This window comes from Pinus tabuliformis, chromosome J, assembly GCF_031772625.1.
Source record: "Pinus tabuliformis cultivar Carrire ecotype Pingquan chromosome J, CPIR1, whole genome shotgun sequence".
Taxonomy (NCBI): domain Eukaryota; kingdom Viridiplantae; phylum Streptophyta; class Pinopsida; order Pinales; family Pinaceae; genus Pinus; species Pinus tabuliformis.
Window position 1 is genome coordinate 1,462,992,340 of NC_142295.1, and position 24,433 is coordinate 1,463,016,772.

Sequence of the window (24,433 nt, forward strand, 5' to 3'; positions counted from 1 at the left end):
ATTGCTGAAAACACAAATTCTGGAAATTTTACAGAATGCTGGAAATTGCAGAAATAAAAATCAGCAGTAATAAACAGCCATTAAAACACATTTAAACACTGAGATTTTTGGTCAACTTGACCCTGGAAAAACCCCCTACAACTCTTGGGGAAAACCAGTTCGAGAGCTCTTCTTTATTTCTGAAAATTGCCTTTTTACAGTGAGAAATATTCAGCAAAAAATCAGCAAGCAAATTTACAACTTATCTCTTTTCCCGTGCCTCACAGCAATCTGGAAATTACAGCAAACAGGACAGCAATAAATGCTGTACGGCCTCCTCGATTTTCGTGCCCACTTTCAGCATTAAATGTTATTGTACGGCCAGCATTAAATGCACTGTACGGCCCTCGTTTTGTGTGCAGAAAAATCAGCAAACTGCTCGATTTTTGTGCAAACCACTCCTCGAAAATCATGCCAAAATCTGCCTTTCACTGTGTGTTGAACCAGCTGTACAAATCTGCTCAACTGCTGCCTTGGAATGTGTGCCAAGCTGTTGTCTCCTTCTCCTCCCTGCTCAGAAATCTCTCTTGCTCTCTTGCTCTCCTTCTCCCAATCTGCTCATGAAAGAATGAATGACCTTTTCCTCCTTTTCCTCCTTTAATCTAACCCCAAGTGACTTTTGGGTGATCCCTAAATCCAATGGCTGAAATAGATTGAGATCTAAGGCTGAGATTAAATGCTCATTTAAATCTCACTTTTTATTTTTTAATTCACCCCACTTTAATAAAGACCCACTTAGTCATTTATTTCCAAAGTCACTTTTCCTTTCTAATTTTTCATTGACTTTATAAAAGTCACTTTAAAATTAGACTTAGTAACTTTATCACTTAAAGTCACTTTTAAATTAGATTTAACTTTATAAAAATTATAAAGTTACTTTAGGAGAAAAATTAAATTCTTTTGGACACTTTTCCCTAGGCCAAAGATCAAAGCCTAAGGGAACCACCTGTCCTCCGGTACCAAATTTCAACATTCAGTAGAATGATGTGGGTTTATTTCTTGAAGCAAAAATCAAAAGCATTTGAAAAGTTTAAAAATTTTCGCCAACTTGTTGAAAATGAAGTCAAAGAAAAGATAGGCACTCTCAGGATAGATAATGGGGGAGAATTCACTTCAAATGAATTGAAAACTTATTGCAGCAATAATGGCATAAAAAGACATCTTGCAAATGTTTACACTCCACAGCAAAATGGAGTAGTAGAAAGAATGAAGCACACCTTTTTAGGAATGGCGAGATCTATGTTAACTTTCAAAAAGTTAAGTCCAACATATTGGGCAGAAGCAATTCATGCAGTTGTCTACTTAAGAAACAGATCTCCAACTGCTTCTTTAGACGGAATCACACCTTATGAAGCTTGGTTTGGTTTCAACCCTCGAGTTAAACATCTTAGAGTTTTCGGATCAGTATGTTATGCCTTAATTCCGAAAGAAAAAAGAACTAAGCTTGACTTAAGAAGTTTGAAATGCAAAATGATTAGATATTCTAATGAGAAGAAAGGGTAATGTCTTTTGACAAATGGAAAATTTATTGTGCACAGGGATGTAATTTTTTATGAAACAGAGAGTAAGTGATCTGAAAATGAAGATCTTAGATTACTTTTAAGGTATTACAGACTCATGTGCATGGAGTTTCCTATATTACTTGGTGCAACGGATCGATAAGATTGCGAATAATATAGACAATTGAGCAGTTAGAGAAAAATAATAGACTAACACACATAAACACAACAAGTTTAATATGGAGTTCACCCAAAAAGCTTGGGCTACATCTCCTGGTCCAGCCTTCAATGATGACCTCTCTATTATGTCTTCAAGAGCAGAGTTTTTACAAAAGTGTGAACTCAAATTGAGTCTCAACACATAGATACAAAACAGTAGGAGTTTGCTTGAATCCCTCAAGCCTCTCTGAGTACACAGAATCTTTCTTTCACTCTTTGTCTCTGTTTTCTCTCTGTCTGAGTACTGCTTCCTCTCTGTCTCTGTCAGCCTGTAGCTTTAAATCCAATCGGCATTGTCTGTTCGTTTCCCCTTCTCAGGCTCTCTGGCTCCTGGCCTTTGTTCGCTCGAATCCCCTTCTCAGCGTTAGCAATCATGGCATAACGTCTTCAGGGAAGGTGGCCACCTGTTCTGCAACGGAAGGGACCATCGGGCCTTTGAAATCCCCAAAAATAGTGTTCTCTGTTTACACAGAGAAACACTGTAAAACACGAGAAAAATCCGCCAAATCATTGTTTATCGGACATCAAATATTATGAATTCTGCCCTATATTCCATCAGGTCCGCCTTTAAATCGCTATCGCATGTCGCAAATGCTCGTTTTGTGGTTTCCCTTTGTATTTGAAAAATACATTAAAACACTGAAAATATCACAAAATGGCTTTATGGCGGACTTGAAATGCTATATATTTTCATCTATAAGTTCCATCGAGTCCACTTCATCGCAACGGGCGCATTTCCTTTGCATTTCGTTTATTTAACGAAAATGCGAAATACAAAAGAAAATGTTGTTTTCCGGATCTCAAAATATATAAAATATCAGCTATAACTCCATTGGATCCGGCTATCGCAAGTCATATATATATCGGCCCCGCTCCATTGTACTGCTCCAACGCGATATTGCAGTGCGATTGATCGCAATCGCATATCGCATAGACCCCGGACAGTTTGGTAAGCACTCCTTGTATTTGTCGATTGCGATGTTGCGAGTTAACCTGGGCCGTCGATCTGCACGCTCGATCGACGGTCCTCGTTGACCCGTACTGATCGCGATCGCAACTGTCATATGGTCACCAACAATAGCCTCCATCTGTCACTGCCGGCTGCAATATGCCGAACAGATCTGGACCGTTGATCGGCCAGATCTGACAGCTCCCGTGCAAAGTTGGTTTGACCTCCGATAGGCTCTATTTCCACTGTTTCCTTGTGTTTTTCACTCCCGATAGTGTAATCCGCCCTTTTTAAAGGTTCTTCTTATGCGATAGTTTTGGATGTATGCAATAGCTTTGGATGTTTGAAGACTTAGAGGGTGTTTAGGATACATTTTGGATCATGCCTTCCCACTGAAAAAGCTTTTGGACCACCAAAAGTTGGTTTTCAAGCATTGATCAAGTGAGGATACAGCTTCCTCACTTGTCCAATTTCCATCCATCGTGCACTGCTTGGTTTTGAACCTTTGAGTCCAATTCTGAGGTACTCAATATCCCCTCTGCGCGTAGTTCTCACCTTCCTGTCCAGAACTGTATCTTCCTGCAACTCATTGAGATATCCAAGCAACAGATCATCAATAGAAGGCAACTAACTTTGCTCTTCGGGATCTTCAATTAATGAAGGTTCAAATAGTCACAAATTTTTTGCATTAACCACTGAATAGATGTGCATGTAAGTTGAAAAATCAAGGCAAAAAACGTTCTCACCAATTTTCTCAAGTATCTTGAAAGGCCCATACCTTATTGGCTTCAGCTTCTTTCCTTCACTTTGCATTCTGTCTTTGTTGATGTATAGCCAAACTTGATCACCAACGTGGAAGCTATGTTCAATTCGATGTTTATCATGCCTTGCCTTGTACTTGGCCTGGCTCTTTTCCAGCTGTTCCTACACTTCCTTGTGAATTTTTTGGATCTGTTCAATGAACTTGGTTGCTTTGTCCACATCATTGTGTCCATCAACCGTTATGTCTTTTCCAAAGACAAAATCCAAGGGAGACCTTGGTGTAAAACCAATAGAAGTCTCAAAAGGAGATCTCTGTGTAGAAGAGTGCTTGGCATGGTTGTAAGCATGTTGCACATAACACAAATGTTCATCCCAAAGCTTGGGATGCTTGCTGCAATAGCCCCTCAGCAACTGAATCACTGTCCGGTTGACCACCTCTGTTTGGCCATCTGTTTGTGGATGAAAGGTTGTGCTCTTCTTCAGTCTGGTGTCCATCAATTCCCACAAACCTGACCGAAACTTCCCAACAAATCGGGAATCTCGATCAGATACAATGGAAGTGGGTAACCCAAAATGAACCCATACATGCTGAAAGAACAACTTCATTGTTTGTTCAGCGATAATCTGTTTGTTACAAGGTATTAAAATACACATTTTGTTAAACCTGTCCCCAATAACATATAAATAGTCATGACCTTTTCTAGATTTTGGCAATCCCCCAACAAAGTCCATGGAAACACTTTCCCAAGGACGAGAAGGAACTAATAGTGGAGTGTACAAGCCTAATTTTTTATTGTTGGGCTTGCTTTTAGCACACATGGTACACCCTTTAATATATCTAGAAATTGTTTCATGCATTCTTGGCCAATAACAGAACCTTTGCAGCTGTGCAACTGTTTTACTTACACCAAAATGACCTGATATAAGAGAAGTATGTGCTTCTCGGATTATGTTAACTCTTTCAGTTTGTGGAATGCATAACTTTCCCAAATGATACAAGAGTTGGTCCTTAACATAATAATCCAATTCTTCTACTTGTTTGCCATGACTTAAAGTTGCATATACATCTTTAAAATCTATATCTTGAGCATATTGTTCAATGTAGCTTTCATGCATTACTGAGTTATGCTTAAGTATAGTAGATGCATTTATGATTGGTCTAGATAACATATCTGCAACCTTATTGTGTATGCCCTTCTTATATCTGATGACAAGATGAAACTGTTGTAGAAAACCCATCCACCTATAGTGTCTTGATTGCTGCAATTTAGTTTCTGAGTGCAAATATTGAAGTGGCTGATGATCTGTATGTATGATTATTTCTTTGCCCATTAGGTAATGTTTCCACTTTTTCACACTCTGTACTAATGCATACAATTCTTTATCATGTGGGATAATTAACTACTACAGAATTAAATGTCTCAGAATGATAGCATATGGGTTTACCGTGTTGCATCAACACTGCTCCCATGGCATAGTCACTAGCATCTGTTTCAATCTCAAATGGTCGTTGAAGATCTGGCAGTGCTAGTACTGGTGTTGTACTAATTTTTTCTTTTAAGGTGTCAAAGGCTTTTTGCTATTTGCCTCCCCACTGAAACACCTTGTTCAATCCTGTTAAAGCATGTAAGGGAGCTGCAATCAAGGAAAAGTTAGCAATAAACTTTCTCCAATATTGTGTTGCTCCTAGGAAACTCCTAACTTCTGTAGCAGATTTGGATTTAGGCCAGCTCACAATGACTTCAACCATAAAGGGATCTATCTTCAATTCACCACCCCCTACAATATGACCCAAATAATTTAAAGATGTTTTGCCAAATTCACATTTTGATAACTTAACATAGAGATTTTCTCTTTCCAAAACATCTAAAGTCTGTTTTACATGCTTCAAATGTTCTTCCCATGTTTTACTGAAAACAAGAATGTCATCTAAATATACAATTACAAAATCATCAATAAAAGGCCTGAGAACATCATTCATAACTCTCATGAAAGTGGCAGGAGCATTAGTTAAGCCAAAAGGCATAACCAGCCACTCATACAGCCCTTACTTTCTTTTGAAAGCAGTTTTCCACGCATCTTGTTCTGCTACTCTGACCTAATGATAGCCACTACGTAAGTACAGCTTGGAAAAGTAAATTGCTTCTTTCAGCTGATCTAATAGATCATCAATGCGAGGAAGGGGATAACAATTCTTGATTGTTATTTTATTCAATGCTCTGTAATCAATGCACATCCTCCACGAACCATCTTTCTTTCTCACCAACACGATTGGAGAGCCACATGGTGATGTGCTTGGCCTTATGAACCCTTTATCGAGCAGCTCCTGTACCTGCTTCTTGATCTCTGCATTCTCTAAAGCAGATAACCTGTACATTCAGATGTTAGGCAATGGAGCATCTTGCTGCAAATGAATATCATGTACTATTTCCCTTTTGGGTGGCAGAACTTTAGGTTCTTGAAATAGGATATCATATTCTGAAACAACTTTAACTAAATCATCTTTCTGTTTAGCATCACAGCCTTCAAATACATTGGTTTTACCAAGGTTCTTTTCCTTTACAACCATCAATAAAAATTGCTTGCATGAATTTACAATTCTTTTCATCTGCCCTGAGTTTATGAGTGTAATTATTTTTGAGTTTATGAACTCTTACAATATATTCTATTCCATCTTTGATGAGTTGATACTTATTTTCAACTCTATAGAAAATGGCTATTCTATCATACAAGTAAGGACTTCCTAAAACAATAACACATATATCCAAAGGAACTATATCTAACTCAACCTCATCTACAAATGTTGATCCAAATGCAAACCTAAGTTTACATTGTCTAGTCACTTGTAGCTTTGCTTTATCACATACCCAACCTAATGGATATGGCTTCTTGTGAGGTGTGGTTAGTAATCCCAACTTCTTTACAAGTGCTTCAAAAATCAAGTTTACTTGTGATCCACTATCAAATAAAGTATCAACCTTTTAATGCTTGGAAATAATTCTACTATGAAAAAGCTCATGTCTTTTCCTCTCATTTTCTTCATTATCGATAGATTGTGCAGAATTACTAGTAGATGCTTCAGAATTTTTACCTTTTATACCTGTAGTTGTGACTATTGTTTCATCACCTGAGTCTGACCCCAAATCTTTCTGAATAGCAGCAGCAGTCTTCTTCTTCATGCCATCGAACTTCTTGGGTTTCAGCTCCGGATGCAAAGACCAGCAATGTGCATCATCATGTCCATCTTTCTTGCAGTGAGTGCATGAAGGTTTGTCTTCCTGTATAGCATTTTCCTTCCTCTCTTTCCATCTCAGCTTCTTCTTTTCCTTGTTTTTGCTTGCAGAGGGCTTTGATGATCCCCCAATCTTTGTGTTCACATTCTTGCCTCTAGCCTCTAGATGTGTACCTTGAACTGATACATCATCTAGGCTAGTGGGGTTAAACATGAGAATGGTGTGCTTCAAATAGTTATGTAGACCACCTATATACTTCAATAAAGATTCAGGTGAGTCTAGAGAAATGCCAATAGTTAAAGCTCTTTTTCTAAATTCCTGGGTATAGCTTTGTACACTTTGGCCCTTTAATTGGCGAAGACTTTGCCAACTCATCATTTCTTGTTGCATATAAGCTAGAGGACAGAACTGTTTTTTAATGGAAGAAACAAATTCATTCCAGGTAGAAAGAATTTTACCATGCTTCTTCAAATCAGCTTGTGTCCTGTCTTCCCACCACACTAGTGCAGTTCCTCCAAAGAGAAGGCTAGCCAGCTGAATTTTTCTCCTTTTTGAATCAATGTTCTGCACCCTGCAATACACATCAATCTGTCTAATCTAGTTATCTAGCTTTTCTGCATTTAATTCTCCATCATAGATTGGCAAATCAAATTTTACATCTAAGTTAATCAAAGATGTTTTCTTCTTTTTCTTTTCAAGGCTAGAAGCAGGAGTTGATGGAGGAGGCTCTTCCCCTTTCCCTTCGCCTTCTGAATGGGCAACTAGAAGAGGTTCCTCTACCCCTTTGCCTTGTTCGAGTGTTGAGGTGCTTTCACCTCGATCCTTCTTAAATTCCCGATACATTTCTTCCACAATGGCTCTCATGATTATGAAATTGTCCATGAACTAAGATTCTGATTCCAATGGGACTTCTCCAGCCATTCTCCTCTGAGCATAGACTCTTCCAATCTCTGGATTAGTCTCAACAAGCTCTCCTTCTCCTAGTTTGAGCTTTGACCTAGTTAGCATTCAACAACGCAGCACAAGCTTGTCTAACCTTAGCAAACCTAAAGCTCTAATACCACTTGATTTGAAAATGAAGATCTTAGATTACTTTTAAGGTATTACAGACTCATGTGCATGGATTTGCCTATATTACTTAGTGCAACGGATCGATAAGATTGTGAATAATATAGACAATTGAGTAGTTAGAGAAACATAATAGACTAACACACATAAACACAGCAAGTTTAATATGGACTTCACCCAAAACTCTTGGGCTACGTCTCTTGATCCAGCCTTCAATTGTGACCTCTCTATTATGTCTTCAAGAGCAGAGTTTTTACAAAAGTGTGAGCTCAAATTGAGTCTCGACACACAGATACAAAACAGCAGGAGTTTGCTTGAATCCCTCAAGCCTCTCTGAGTACACAGACTCTTTCTTTCACTCTCTATCTCTGTTTTCTCTCTGTCTCAACACTGCTTCCTCTCTGTCTCTGTCAGTCTGTGGCTTTAAAGCCAATCAGCGTTGTCTGTTCGTTTCCCCTTCTCAGGCTCTCTGGCTCCCAGCCTCTGTCTGCTCGAATCCCCTTCTGAGCGTTAGCAATCATGGCATAACGTCTTCAGGGAAGGTGGCCACCTGTTCTGCAACGGAAGGGACCATCAGGCCTTTGAAATCCCCAAAAATAGTGTTCTCTGTTTACACAGAGAAACACTGTAAAACACGAGAAAAATCCACCAAATCACTGTTTATCGGACTTCAAATATTATGAATTCCGCCCTATATTCCATCAGGTCCGCCTTTAAATCACTATTGCATGTCGCAAATGCTCGTTCTGTGGTTTCCCTTTGTATTTGAAAAATACATTAAAACACTGAAAATATCGCAAAATGGCTTTATGGTGGACTTGAAATGCTATATATTTTCATCTATAAGTTCCATCGGGTCCGCTTCATCGCATTGGGCGCATTTCCTTTGCATTTCGTTTATTTAACGAAAATGCGAAATACAAAGGAAAATGTCGTTTTCCGGATCTCAAAATATATAAAATATCATCTATAACTCCATCGGGTCCGGCTATCGCAAGTCATATGTATATCGGCCCCGCTCCATTGTACTGCTCCGACGCGATATTGCGATGCGATTGATCACAATCGCATATCGCATAGACCCCAAACCGTTTGGTAAGTGCTCCTTGTATTTGCCGATTGCGATGTTGCGAGTTAACCTGGGTCGTCGATCTGCGCGCTTGATCAACAGTCCTCGTTGACCCGCAGTGATCGCGATCGCAACTGTCATATGGTCACCTCCGATAGCCTCTGCCTGTCACCGCCGATTACGATATGTCGATCGGATCTGGACCGTTGATTGGCCAGATCCAACGGCTCCTATGTAAAGTTGTTTTGACCTCCGATAGGCTCTATTTCCACTGTTTCCTTGTGTTTTTCACTCCCGATAGTGTAATCCGACATTTTTAAAGGTTCTTCTTATGCAATAGTTTTGGATGTTTGAAGACTTAGAGGGTGTTTAGGATCCATTTTGGATCAGTAAGAGAGCTGAAGAAATCGAAAGTCTTCTTCAAAAGTTAGAAACTAAAGGCAATCAAAGAAAAGGAAATATGCAAAGTCAACCAAATTCACCAAATTGGTATGAACTTGATTTTCCTTCATTTGAAGATGATTCATCCAGTCCATCTACTTCAACAACACCATCTAGATCTTCTAGCAATTCATCCGCATCTCCAAGCAACAGCAGTTCTTCAGACAGTGATTCTCCACCTCTAAAATCTTCAACTAATCGACGAACATCAGTTTACATTAATCCTCTTTACAATGATGGTGACTTTTCAGAATCTCAAACAAGTGAGCATCAACTACCAAAATGGGCAGTTCAACTTTTGAAAGATGTACGGCCTGATGAGCAGAATAAATAGGAACAAGGAAGTCACACAGAAGTAAGGCAATTTTGCCTTGCTAGCAGATGATTTAACTGAACCTTCCACATACAAAGAAGCAATAAAACATAAAGAATGGCAACAGGCTATGATTGAAGAATATCGAGTAGTAATTGATAACAACACTTGGAAACTTGTTGATTGTCCTCAAAATGTTAAACCCACAGGATGCAAATGGGTTTATAGAATTAAGTACAACCAAAATGAAGAACTTGAAAAGTATAAAGCAAGACTTGTGGCTAAACGTTTTGCGCAGCTGGAAGGCATTGATTATGAGGAAACTTTTGCTCCTACAACTAAATGGAGCACCATCTAATTAACACTTGCATTGGCTGCTCAGAAAGGATGGAAAGTTCATCAAATAGATGTAAAAAGTGCTTTTCTCAACGGGGATTTACAGGAAGAAGTATATATGACGCAACCACCAGGTTTTGAAATTGAAGGGCAGGAACATAAAGTCTGCAAATTGATCAAGGCTTTATATGGGTTAAAACAATCTCCCCGAGCTTGGTATGCAAAAATGGATGAATACCTTAGGAAAGTTGGTTTTCAACGAAGTGAATCTGATGATACTTTATATGTGCGACAACAAGGTAAATATCTAGTGATTCTTGTTATGTATGAAGATGATTTGATCATTACTGGAAACAATGATGATCATATTGCACAAGTGAAAATTGAATTACATGGAGGTTTTAAGATGACAGATTTGGGATTACTTCACTACTATCTTGGAGTTGAAGTCTTCCAACGTCCACATCATATTTTCATTTCTCAGAGTCAGTATGCAGCAGAGGTTTTTCAACGATTTGGAATGTAGGATTGCAAGCCCGTACTTACCCCCATGGAGCAAAGCTTGAAACTTTCAAAATTTGAAGGGGAGGAAATGGTGGACAGCACTACTTATAGACAGTTGATTGGCAGCTTGATTTATTTTACAAACACTCGCCCTGATCTATCTTATGCAGTCAGTATTCTTTCACGTTTTATGCAGGAACCACGAGACAGCCACTGGAATGACACAAAAGAGTTCTTCGATATATTCAAGGAACGAAAGATCTTGGTCTTCTTTACACAGAGACTGAAAACTTTGTACTTGGTGGATTTTCAGATGCCGACTTTGCTAGAAGTATTGATGATCGAGCATCAACATCAGGTTATTTAATGAGCATGGGGTCAGTAACAGTGTCTTGGAGTTGTAAGAAACAAGCTACAGTGGCCACTTCTTGCTACAGTGGCCACTTCTTCAGCAGAAGCGGAGTACATTTCAGCATGGGAAGCAGCATGTGAAATTGTTTCGTTGCGTAGAATTTTGCAGGACTTGGGCATTTCTCAGGCAGAGTCTACGTCATTATTCATTGACAGCCAGTCAGTCATTGAGCTTACCAAGAACCTAGTTTTTCATTCAAAGACAAAGCATGTGGACACCAAGTATCATCATATCCGATCTCTCATTGCCAAGGATGTCCTCAAGCCAATTTATTGTCCTTCAGAAGATCAGAACTCCGACATTTTCACGAAACCTCTTGGCAGAATAAAATTTACTAAGTTCAGGGATGAGCTTGGTAACTGTTGTAATGTATCTTTGGATCATAGGGGGGAATGTTAGATGGTCCAAAAATAAAATATTATCATAGGTTATAAAGTTAGAATAAAATAATTATTAATTTAATATTTTAAATTAATAATTATTAATCTAGAATATTTAATTATTAAATGTAGACATTCAGAATTAGAATATAGCTGTAAAAAGATATGACTCTACAAATGTGCCGTATCTTAGGCTCTAATTTAGGAGAATTGTTAGTAAGTTGTTTAAATAGCTTTTATTGTAAATGGACACTTGTTATTTTATAAGTGATCCATAATTAGAGGTAGTTAGGACATTGAGCTTATAAATAGTTCATTGCAAGAGTGTTTTGTTGTTCGGGTGAAAACTCTTGCAAAATTCCCGATGTAATTTATTTTCTTATTAATAAAATTGCGTGTCTGAGGACACTTCTACATTATTATTTTTATTACTTTTAAATTTGTATAGAAGCTACAACATCTCCCCCATATTAGGCTCTATATTACTTTTAACTGACATTAAAATGTTTACCAATGAATCCTTTACTTATTACAAATTGGATATATTAATATAAATTCAACATATCAAGTCGACATGTCAAAATGTTTACAAACCTTCTTACATTACACCCACACATGACCCCTATACTGCATTGTAGAGCACCTCTCGGCGCAAACGTAATCACTAAAGTAATATGCATTACTTTTCCTAAGTTTACTTTCGCTCAATAATCCAACATAATACCAGTATTGCGAACATCTCAATAACAACCTGATTTTATCTCAAAATCACGATTTTTTGGCCTAGCCGATGTTTGTCGATTTTTACCGATATTTTTATGGTATCTTGATTTTGCCAATGTTTGCCAATTTTACCAATATTTTCCCAATTTTTACGATTTTTTCGTTTTCCGAACCCTTGTCGATATTATCCCAATGCCAGTATTCACAATATTGCATAATACTAATGTGTTTTTCCTAAGTCTACCTTAAGTTAAGTTACAAAAATACCTTGCTCACACAAGAGCAAGTATCTAAGATCTTGGACGACTTTTGCACACCTAGACTGTGTAGAAATTCCATGAAATTCTAATTTGCTAATATGAATAATCTGAAATATAATGTCTTTTCATATAGACACAAAAATTATCTACCAAATTTGCAGCAGAATAGAACAAAAATAAATGCACAATTCACACAAGAGAACACAACAATTTTTCTAGGGAACCCAACTAGGAAAACCCTCGCTTGCTTGAGAATATTATTGAAGAAGAATGAGCAATAGATCTCTTACAAATACACTTGCTTCAATAGAGAATACAATGAACTCTCAGCCTTGGTCTAGGATTGAAACAATCCGCAAGATGTTGCCCCTGCTTCCCTGAATCCTTGCACAAGCCTCCTAAACCTTAGCCAAATCGAGCTCCTATTAAGTAGGGAAATTCCCTATTTCTATGCGCACTTCTAACGCATCTTCCTCCACCAACAATTCACACAAGAAAACTCCTTGGCTTTTTTCTCTCACAATCTCACACAAAATTATGATACAAAGTGTGCCTTTGTTCCTTTTTAAAGCAATTTGAATGGCTAAGTTTAGCAAATTTCTAATTAAGGAACGATTTTGTGATTGATTGAGGTATCTAAGTGAAAACTCAAATGTAACTCATCTTGTCTCAAATATAAGACTCGAAACTCCCACTCGTCCTTTTCCTCAATCAACTCACACTAGAAAACAAGTAACTAGTCCTTCCAATTGAGCACATTAGTTAATTGCATCATAGCTCATAAAAAATTTTAGGGAATCTCCTAATTTTTAGGAAATCAAGCATGCCAAAGAAGAAACTCGAATTGACTCCTTGAATTAAGACACAAACCAAGGAATCCATTTCTCACTAATTTTTTAACAATCCTTCTTAGCGAGGAAGGGATTTTGTACAACTCCCAACTTATCTCTGCAATGAACAAAATTGTTTCTTATCGATGCCTTGGTCAAGATGTCTGTTGTCTGCTCCCCTGTTGGAATGTACAGTAGATTCACTCTCCCTTTCTGCACAATCTCTGAGTTGATGGTACCTGATCTCGATATGATTTGAGCAATCATGAAACATTAGGTTGTTAGAGAGCTTAATGCAACTCTGATTATCACAATGTATCATGGTAGGCTCCATCCTCTGTTCCCACAAGCAACTTCCTCATCCAAATAGCCTCAAATGTTGCCTAGCTAGCAGCCATGAACTCGGCCGCTGCTGAACTGAGTGCAACTAATATGTGCTTCATGTTATACCAAGAAACAGCTGTTGACCCAATGTTGAAGACACCGCCTGAAGTACTCTTCCTATATGTGGAGCACCCTGCCCAATCTGCATCTGTGAAGCCCTCAAGCCTCACTCCATCAACATGATTATACCACAATCCATAATCCGTTGTGCTTCTGAGATATTTCAAAACATGCTTCACAACAACCCAATGCACTCTGGTCGGTTCCATCATGAACTGACTCAACTGGTTGACTGCAAAACATATATCATGTCGTGGGTTGACCAAGTACATCAACGACCCAATGAGTTGTTTGTACATTGTAGTATCCACTCACTCTCCTCTACTAGCATTCACCTTCCTCCAGTTTGTGACTATAGGTGTGGCCATGGGTCTGCAATCCTACATATGAAATCTCTAGAGAATCTTTGTAGTGTATTTGCCCTATGCCATGAAGATCTCACCATCACCTTGCCAAACCTCCAAGCCAAGGAAATAGTGCATAAGCCCCATATCCTTCATCTCAAACTCCTTTGCAAGGTACTCGTTGCAATCCTGGATCAAGCTCTCATCTCAAGTCAGTATAAGGTCATCAAAATAGAGAACTAGAATGAGCAAAATCCCTCCAACCTGTGCAATATAGGTTGGCATCCGCCTCACTCTTAGTGAAGCCTAATCCTCGAAGGTAGTTGTCAATCCAAGTGTACCATGCTCTCAAAGCCTACTTGAGCCTGTAGAGAGCTCTCCTCAGCCTACACACATGTGTGTCTCTACTGAACTACTCAAACCCCTATGGTTGTTCCATATAAATCTCCTCCTCAACCACTCCATTGAGGAAGGTTATCTTCACATCCATCTGGTGGATCCTCCACCCCATCTATGTTGCAAGTGCCAAAATAGTCCTAATAGATGAAAACTGTGCTACTAGGGCAAAAATTTCCTCATAGTTTATGCCCTCAGACTGTGAGAACCCCTTGGCCACAAACCTTGCATTGTACTTCTCCACATTCCCATCTGCTCCATGCTTCACCTTATACACCCATATCAATCCAACTCCTGATTTCCCCTCAGGTCATGGAACAATCTCCCAGACATCATTCTTCATGATAAAGGAATACTCCTCCACCATGGCATCCTGCCAAACTTGCTGGCAAGTTGCCACCTTGTAAGAAGGAGGCTCAGTATCCACCAACTTAAGTGACGCTTCTGCAGTTGTAATCTGACAAACAATGGCTCCCCTTTCTTTGTAACAAGGCTCCCCGTAATCTTCTCTGATCTTCTCTGACTGATGTTGTCCCAGCAGTTCCCATCGGCCCAATCCAATCAGTCGGGGGCCAGTGTAATCCCCCCACCTAATAAGCAAGCGATAGCGATCACCCTATTGTTTGGGCCCATAACAAATTGAAGGTTGCTCCTGCTATCCAGCCCAGAGCCTTGAGCATTGTACAGGGACGTGCTGTAGGAGTGGCAAAACTTGTGTACCTCTGTGGTTGTTTACTCTACCTAAACATGGTGTTAGGGGCCTCTACTTGCTCCTAAGCCTCTTAAATCAACCTCTTGGCCCACTTGGCCTTCTTCCTCCCTGTGGTGGATGGCTCTAGCTGATTTTTCTAATCTCAGCCTAATTTATCCTCCTCATCATGTTGCACTACCCTCTTGCCACTAAACTATGGTTGTGGTCGACTCTTAGGTGTTGGTTGTGACTCTTGTTTGGGAGCAAGTGCTCCTCCTCAGGTACTTCAATCTACTCACACTCTAAGGAAACTCTCAGAGCCTGATCCTCCTGTAATCTCACATCTCTCTTGAGAACTGTCTTCCTGAGTCCTGGAAGATACACCTTGTATGCCTGAGTTGTCTCACTATATCCCACGAAAATCCCCTTTTCTGTTGTGGGCTCCAGCTTATTTCTGTTATCCTTGGACACAAGACAATAGACCTTTGTGCCAAAGATCCGGAAGTGTGAAACATCAAGCTTCTTGTCTGTAAAAGCCTCCTCTGGTGTAACTCGTCCAAGCACCCTGTGTGGACTCCTGTATTGTAGAAATACTACAGTGTTGCATGCTTTTGCCCACAAGAACATAGGCAATCCTTGATCATGCAACATAGACTTGGCCACTCCAACAATACTCGTGTTATTCCTCTCAGCCACCCCATTCTATTGAGGGTTATGAGATGCTATCAACTCTCTCCTAATACCTTCCTCTGCACAACCTCCTTGAAGGCATTGGAGACATATTCTCCACCATTTTCACTTCTCACTGCCTTGATTTTCTTCCTGGTTCGCTTCTCTACCAAGGCCTTAAACTCTATGAACCTGTCTAAGACCTCATCTTTCTTTTTCATAAAATAAATCCAATTTTTCCGAGAAAAATCATCAATGAAAGTAACATAATACCTGTGTCTCATTAGTGATGGAGAAGAAAAGGGTCGGTACACATCTGAAAGCACCAACTCCAAAATCCCTTTGGCTTTGTTGTCTTGACCATGAAAAGAAGAGTTGGCAAACTTGCCAAGCGTGCATTGCCTGCACACTTCACTCTTGTCAAGGTCGCGTACTGGTAATCCTGTGGCAATCTGTTGAAGAATCCCCAGCACCCCATGATGCAAGTGTCCCATGTGTCTGTGCCAAAGTTCACCAACATCTGCACATCTTGCTTTGTTTCTCAAGGTTGCATCTGTCTCTACCTGCAACTTGTAGAGATTCTTCACCCTCACACCTATCTGCTTCATTGTCTTTGAAGCTAGATGCAAGAGGTAAGCCTTACCTTTGCTGAAGATAACATCATATCCTTTAACCTCAAGGATAGTTATTGAAACCAGGTTCTTTTTCAACCCTCGAACATAGAGAACATATTTGAGATGGAGAGTGCTCCTTAACTCCCTCTCAAAGCTGACAGTAGCAACTCTTGTAGTAGCATACTTGCCATTATCTCCAAGCTCAATATTGACCTGCAAATCCTTCTCATCCAGCTCACTGAAATACTCCTTGTCCCCAATCATATGGAAGAAGGCTCCTGAATCAATATACCACGTGTTGCTCCCCACTGAGCTTTCCATGCAAGCTATCAAAGAGAAATCCTTCTCAAACTAAGAGGCAAACTCATCTACCTCAATTGATGCATCTACATGCTCCTTATTCGACAACTTCTTCTTCCTGTTAGCACACTTGGAAGCAAAGTTCCCAAACTCATGGCAATGGTAGCACTTGATCTTACTTAGATCCTTCTTCTTGTTGTCATTCTTCTGACTGTTCTCACTCTTCCCTTTGCCTTTACCTGCAAGAGCAAGATTTTCTTCTTCCTTCTCACCCTTGGAACCCTTGCCACTACTACTAGAAGCTTCAACTAGTATGAGCCTTAGCACCTCCTAAGTGAAGTCACTCCATAGGCGTTCCCAATTCGATAGTGTATCTCGTCCAGTAATAGTTTGAACGAAAGTATGCCAATACTTGGTAAACCCATTTAGAGCCACACGCACTAGCTCTTTGTCCACCGGCTTCTCTCCAATAGTTGCTAGCTCATCACAGACTTCATGAATCTTGGTGAGCTAGGAAGTTACATTCTCACCCTTTTGCATCTTGATTGTCCTCAGCTTCTCTTTGACGACCATCTTCTGGTTCTCGAAAGGTTTTTGATAGAGCTTGACTAAGGCATCGCACATCTCCTTAGTTGTATCTTTACCTGCAACATGAGGGACTACATTATCCCAAAGTACATCGAGGATTATCCTCTTGGTCTTGGCCATCTACCTTTGGAAAAGCCTTAACTCATCTACATTTGAAGGTTCTACAACACCTTTTTCTGCATAATCCTTCGACACAAACTCGTCCAACAAGAATGTTATTTGGACTTTCCAAACACCAAAATTTGAGGCGTCGTCAAGTCTATCTTGCTCTCTCATTTCTATTCCTACGTGTGACATCTTTCAAACTTGAAATCTGTGTTGGTCGATTCTTGTTCACTGCTCTGATACCATGTAGAAATTCCACGAAACTCTAATCTGCTAATATGAACAATCTGAAATATAATTTCTTTTCATATAAACACAAAATTTCTCTACCAAGTTTGCAATGGAATAGAACATAAATAAATGCACAATTCACACAAGCGAACACAACAATTTTTCTAGGGAACCCAATTGGGAAAACCCTCGCTTGCTTGATAATATTATTGAAGAAGAATGAGCAATAGATCTCTTACAAATACACTTGCTTCAAAAGAGAATACAATGACCTCTTAGCCTTAGTCTAGGCTTGAAACAATCTGCAAGATTTTGCCCCTGCTTCCCTAAATCCTTGCACAAAAGGGCTTGTATTTCTTGCGCAAGCCTCCTAAACTTTAGCCAAATCAAGCTCCTATTAAATAAAGAAATTCCCCATTTCTATGTGTACTTCTACGAGATCTTTCTCCTTCAATAATTCATACAAGAAAACTCCTTGGCTTCTTTCTCTCACAAGTTCACACAAAATTATGATACAAATTGTGCCTTTGTTCCTTTTTAAAGCAATTTGAATGACTAAGTTTAGCACATTTCTAATTAAGGAATGATTTTGTGATTGATTGAGATCACTAAGTGAAAACTCACATGCAACTCATCTTGTCTCAAATCTAAGTCTCAAAACTCAACCACTCATCCTTTTCCTCAATCAACTCGCACTAGAAGACAAGTAACTCGTCCTTCCACTTGAGCACATTAGTTAATTGCACCATAGCTCGTCCTAATTTTTAGGAAATCGTGTATGCCAAACAAGAAACTCGAATTGACTCCTTGAATTAACGCACAAATCAAGGAATTTATTTCTCGCTACGTTTTCAACACTTCCTCTTAGTGAGGAAGGGATTTTGTACAACTCCCAACTTATCTCTATGATGAACAAAACTACTTCTTGTCAAGATGTCTATTGTCTGCTCCCCTGTTGGAATGTACAGTAGCTTCATTATCCCTTTATGCACACAATCTCTAAGATGATGGTACCTGATCTTGATATTCGTTGAGCGATCATGAAACACTGGGTTCTCAAAGAGCTTAATGCAACTTTAATTATCACAATGTATCATGGTAGGCTCCATCCTCTGTCTGAAAAGTCCCACAAGCAACTTCCTCATCCAAATAGCCTCACATGCTACCAAGCTGGCAACAATGTACTCAGCCTCTATTGAACTGAGTGCAACTCATATCTGCTTCTTGCTATACCAAGAAATAGTTGTTGACCCAATGCTGAAGAAAATGGCCCAATTGAGGAATTACATAAAACACTAGATCTGATCTAACTGACCAAACCCTTCTTGGCTGACCTGGATCTCTCCGCTCCCTCGAACCCAATATGCCCACAGGGAAGCCTCTCTCAATCTTGTGATGTTGTATGTTGTGTCCTCTCCTTCTCCCTAGCCTTGCTTTTATAACTTTACATTGAGCTAAATCCCTAACCCTAATCTCCAAACTGATTGATGGTCAACATTAGATTTCACCTCACTTGAGATCAAGGGTCGAGATTAAAATATAATCATTAAAATAATTTACTTTACTTTCCCTAAATTTAATTTAGCTCAATAAGCCAACATAATACTTACGTATTTTTCTTAATGTAGGCTAAGTTCAAAAACACCTTCCTCACACTAGAGCAAGTATCTAGGAAGATCTTGGACGACTTTTGCATGCCTAGATACTTAGGCTTGTGTAGATGTATCTGCCCAAGCTACAAAAGGCAACAATTCAGTGCTTGCAGATGACCTTTCCAAGGAAAAATCTGCTCATTTGTGCATAGCAAATGGAGTGAGAGTCGCCATCTTTATGAAATAGGGAAAAGATTGAAAGAGTTATGCAACAACAAAGTTTAAAAAAAAATTGCCATTTCGTTAGAGCCTAAACATTGTGTGTCATTAGGGTAATGGGACACAGCCAAACCTGAGTCATGGTCAATGAGTAACAACCCCCTGAACACAGAAAAGGAACCATGTGTTATTCAAACTCATTGAGAAAAGTGACCGAACAATGTGGCTTGCAAGGAGACAACCAACCATTCAAATGCACGGGTTGTTATAAAGAGGAAATGAGGTATTCACATTTCAAAAAGTTCTTTTACCACAATTAGTTTTTTATGCATACTTCATATTTTAATATTCTGCATCTTATTATTCAACAAGCAAAGGAAGGTCTGTGAGTTTGTTGTTCGACTAATTTTGATATGATTTTGAGATAAATGACCTTGGCCTTTTTATCACCATCATGGTTATGAGCAATGTAACTTTCCAAGAGTGAAAAGCAGTGGAAGAACATGGGAGATGTTGGCTTTAATTGGTGTTCAATGCTATGTTGAATTTGTTATATTCAGGAGATCTCTCCTTGGTTTATGAGAAGAAGACTTGTCCCATTATTGATTACTTTTTCATTTAGGTTTTTTTTATTTCTATGTAATCCCTTGATAAGGAAGGTGACCAAAAAGCTTTGAGCCTAAAAATTGGTGAAAAAATATTTTGAAAAAGGGTTCCTAGAAGGCTTTTCATTGTATTTGGGCTCAATATAGGTCATAAGCATACCATAATATAATCAACTTTTTGTTCCTTGCCTTAGACATGTCCTAAAATTGAATAGGAGGGTCTAAGGACATTTGTTGTCGTGCACAATTTTGGATGTGTGATACTCTAATTTCTGTCTAGTTTGGCATTTAATTGCAATTTTTCACAATGCACAAGAAGTATAAGGCATTAATATCAAATTTATTATTCACATGTGACAAGAGGACAAAAAGTTGTTTGGAGCATCATCAAAATGTCAAAGACAATAGTCTTTTCAACCATTAAATTAAGCGTTGAACTGTAAAAATTGAAGAATAAATCATTGAATTTGAGTATTGAATTGTACAAATTCCTAAACATTTCAAAGTTAAGTGTAAAAATTATCATCAAGATATCAAGTGAGTCATCAAAGTCAATCATTGTAATCACACTTTCAGGTGCATGATCGATAGTACCCGACACCATATGGTGACATAAAATCAAGCAAATGTAAGCTTAAAAAAAAACAAGTACAAGCGAACGTGACAAGTGAGCATGGGTAAAATAACAAATTGTTAAAGCAAGAAAAAATTTACAAAATGCCTCACAATAAATCAATGAATTACAAGACTATAAACATCAATTGCATAATTAGCTTATTGATCTTCAATATCAAATAGATATGAAGGATAAATTGATTGAAGCACATGAGATGAAACTAATTCAAAGGGAAAAACACAATGATGGTATGGTTGACGCAAAATCTACACCAAATGACCTCATACAAACGGTTGATGCAATGTGTAACATAGAGGATCCAATACAAAAGACTAATGCAACTTGTGATAGAGATATGCTCATGCAAAATGTTGATGCAACTTGTGACACAAGACTTAATGAAGATGGTTGATGATACTTGTGATGTACATAATGTAATGGTGGATGCAAAGGAAACCCAAGTGACGGATGATATGAAGTCATATAATGACTGATGAAAAAAAAAACATGTTGAAGATAAGTCACAAGAAGAAGCACAAAATGGCAATAAAAGCAGTAGCAGCACATGTGAATTTGAAGATATAAAAGAACAACAACAATATTTACAAAATGAACTTTCCAAGATGGCTGTTAGACCTTACAGAGAATTGTTATTCAACAAATATTTACATGGCTTATGATATGATAAAAGCAAAAACTTCCATACCCCAGATTACTTAAAACTAGTTTGATTTGTGAGTGCGAGGTTTCTTGAAGAGTTGGTCACATCAAAAATCAATATTTTGATCTCCATCCTTGTCTTCATTGTGGGATGACAAATCACCTCTCTGAAATGTCTAAAGAAAAATAAGGTTAAGAAAACAATTCATTGTGACTATACAAATTCTTGGAGATGGCATCAACAAGTGCAGAAGCTGCATAAGTCTTACCTTTTAGTCCAAACACAGGTAAAGACACATTTGCAAAGAAAAATCACAAGAGAAAAAGGCTTTCAAACAATTGTTACAAATGATAATTTTGGGCATGATTGGGGATCAATTCTACATATATTTTGAATTCAATGCTGATATAGAGATTGTATTCTCTACACCTCAAAGGGGGAATACATTGATAAAGCAACAAAGATTCTCTCCAACACCTTCAAAAGACTATATTATGAAAATTATTAGTAGTCAACCAAAACCACCGCATTGTTCAACTCAAAATGGTTAGTGGTCAACCAAAACCATCACGGGCATTTCTAAAAATGGTTAGTGGTCAACCAAAAACCACCAAATATCATTGAAGAACAAAAGAATCCAAATCTCAAGCTTGGATCCCTTCAACAAACATCTCACCTTGCACCTAATAGGGGGGCATATCACATAGCAATAATGATAGTTAGGCTTCAAGGTTTGAAATCCAATCACAATCAAAATTCAATCAACATTTGGGAATTTCAGCATAGCAACTGGTCTCTCAAAAATGTTGATTTGTGGTAGCATCAGATGTGCTCTAGCCATGAAAACTGGTGGAGAGGCTAAGGCACATAAGCTCTCCAAGACCCAGAAATCGTTCGGGGAAATTCCACCCGGTTGGAGAGATATTAAAATAATTTATATTTATAATGGGGTTTCTAAGTCTAAACTTAGGAAAATTAAAATATTAATTGGTATTAATATAAAACTGGGTGAGAATGTTCTAGATTACATGGATCAAGCCTAATCTAATCTTAGTCATTGATTAGGGACTTAATCTCGGTCGTTGAAGACTCAACAAGAAAAGTGGAGGCTTGAGGGTCAGTTGGAGATACACCAAATTGATCAATCAGTTTGATTTTTTGGAGCAGGGTTTGCTGAGAAAATCGAACCAGTGATCTATTGCAGCGAGGGGCAGTTCGGCACAAGGCCGAGAATCCATAGCAGAGAGGCAGAGATAGTGCCAGAGAGAAAGCGCAGAGCCTGGGAAGGCTAACGCAGAGGCAGATGGGAGCTACACACAAGTTGAAGAGGCCAGCGTGGGTGACACAGAGGGTCTGAGGGCTGACGCAGAGAGCCAAGGGGCTGAAACAGAGGCTTCAGTAGCTGCGTAGAGGCTAGCAGAGCTGAAGCAGGGCCAAGAGGCAAGGCCGAGAGATTTTTCATGGGGCAGATTGGGTGTTGGTGAGCTAGGAAGGGTGATGCAGTCCCTGTAGAGTGACGCAGAGCAGTAGAGAAGATTGGAGCAGCTTTCGCTATCCAGCTAAGGAGTTGTCGTAGTTGTTGTGGGATCGTTCATCTGGTGACTGATCAGCTGGAATATTTGTCTCCGAAAAGAAGTACTTCTGCAGAGGGCATTCTCTGTTGGGTGAGCCATTTCTGGCACCCTAGTTGTATTCAAAAACTGCATAATAATAAAACCCTCATATCTACTGCACCGATTTTCCCGCATTGGGTTTTTTCGGGGACGATTATCCAAAAATAACGGTGTCCCTTGTGTGTTTGTCTCAATTATTTCAGTTGTTGATCTATATATGTGTTAACGCTGCATTTGTGTTTATTTTCAGTTTTTATATTTATAAATAACTTGTTAATGAAAATAACAAGTAGGAGAAAATAAACCAGATAATGTAGTAGGAATTTCTAACGTGCCAAACTTAGAAATTTTAACATGGTATCAAAGCGTTGCAGATCACAGGAGGACTGAAGGCACCAGCAGTAATCTGAAGAATTTGTAACAGTAGCAGTTGTCCCGAGAGACAGTGTTGTTCCAAAGCAGAAGCAGCAGAGAAGAAGTGACGCAGAGGGCCTGCATCATCATTTCGAGTCAGGAGGAGGGCAAGCGCAGAGGCAGAGAGGGGCAGATCAGACCTACGCAATGCCGGTCATCTTTCTCAGCCAAGAAGGATCGACGTTATGGCCAGGAGGAGCAGATTGTGTCATTGTCGGGATTGCGCAGAACCTGAAAGGCTCAATTTCTTCAGTTGTCGGGACTTGGGAAGCTGTGGGCAGATTGTGATTGAGAAGCTAGTGGGGTGTTGTTTCTGTCAGAACAGAACAATACCTAAGGAGACAGAACCAAGAAGAGGGAGTCGCTACCTTGACGGATTTCTAGCCAGGAAATCTAGATCTGAGTTGCAGTTGCAAGGAGGATTGGAGAGGAGCAGTTCGAGAACTAGACAGAGGATTTCCAAGAGGGAAATCAGGACTTAGAGGGAGATTTCCATGAGGGAAGTCGAATCTCAGAGGGAGTCTAGTAGAGGAGCTGAAATGGTAGTGAACAGACTGAGGGATCAAGACAGGTTGGACGAAGCTTCCAACTTTGTCATCTGGAAGGCCAAGATCCTGGCAGTCCTGGATCGACATCGCATCAAGGACTTTGCCTTGAGAACCATGGCTATCCCAGTCAACCCAACTAAGAATGAGAAGTATGAGTATGCAATGGCGAGGGCAAAATGCATGATCCTAAACGGGGTCAAAGATCATGTCATACCACATTGCTTAAAAGAACACAGCAAAGGAGATGTGGGATACCTTGAAGACCTTGTATCAAGGCACTTCCGTGCAGCGGAAGATGCTATTGGAAAACCAGTTGCGGCCGTATCAGATGCAGAAGAGAGAGCAGATAGATCCGTTCCTTCTCAGGTTGCAGGAGATTTGCAACCAGCTTACTTCCGTGGGGTCTACACCGGATCCAGAATTTATGGTTAGGACTGCCCTAAATGCAGTCTCCGAGGAGTGAGAGACATTTGTCCAAAGTATTTTGGGTAGGGCCACTATTCCAAGATGGGAGGAGATGTGGGCAGCTCTTCGCCAAGAAGAGATCAGACGGATGACCAAGGCAGGGAGTAGTGGCAAAGGAGGACGAATCAAGAAAGAGGAGGAGGATGTGGCTCTAGCATCTGCAGGACAGTAGGGGAAGAGGAAGAAGGACATCTCCAAGGTTAAGTGCTTCCATTGTGGGGAGTTGGGACATTATGCATCCCAGTGTCCCAGGAAGAAAAACAAGGGAGAGGCTTCCGATT

At 39.4% G+C, this 24,433-nt stretch overlaps 1 protein-coding gene across 2 annotated transcripts in view; it reads right to left on the reverse strand.

Annotated features, from left to right (window-relative positions):
• LOC149232881 (RING/U-box superfamily protein) overlaps nt 1-24,433 on the reverse strand; it is a 179,791-nt gene that overhangs the window by 124,705 nt on the left and 30,653 nt on the right. The gene's annotated exons all lie outside the window — the stretch shown is intronic.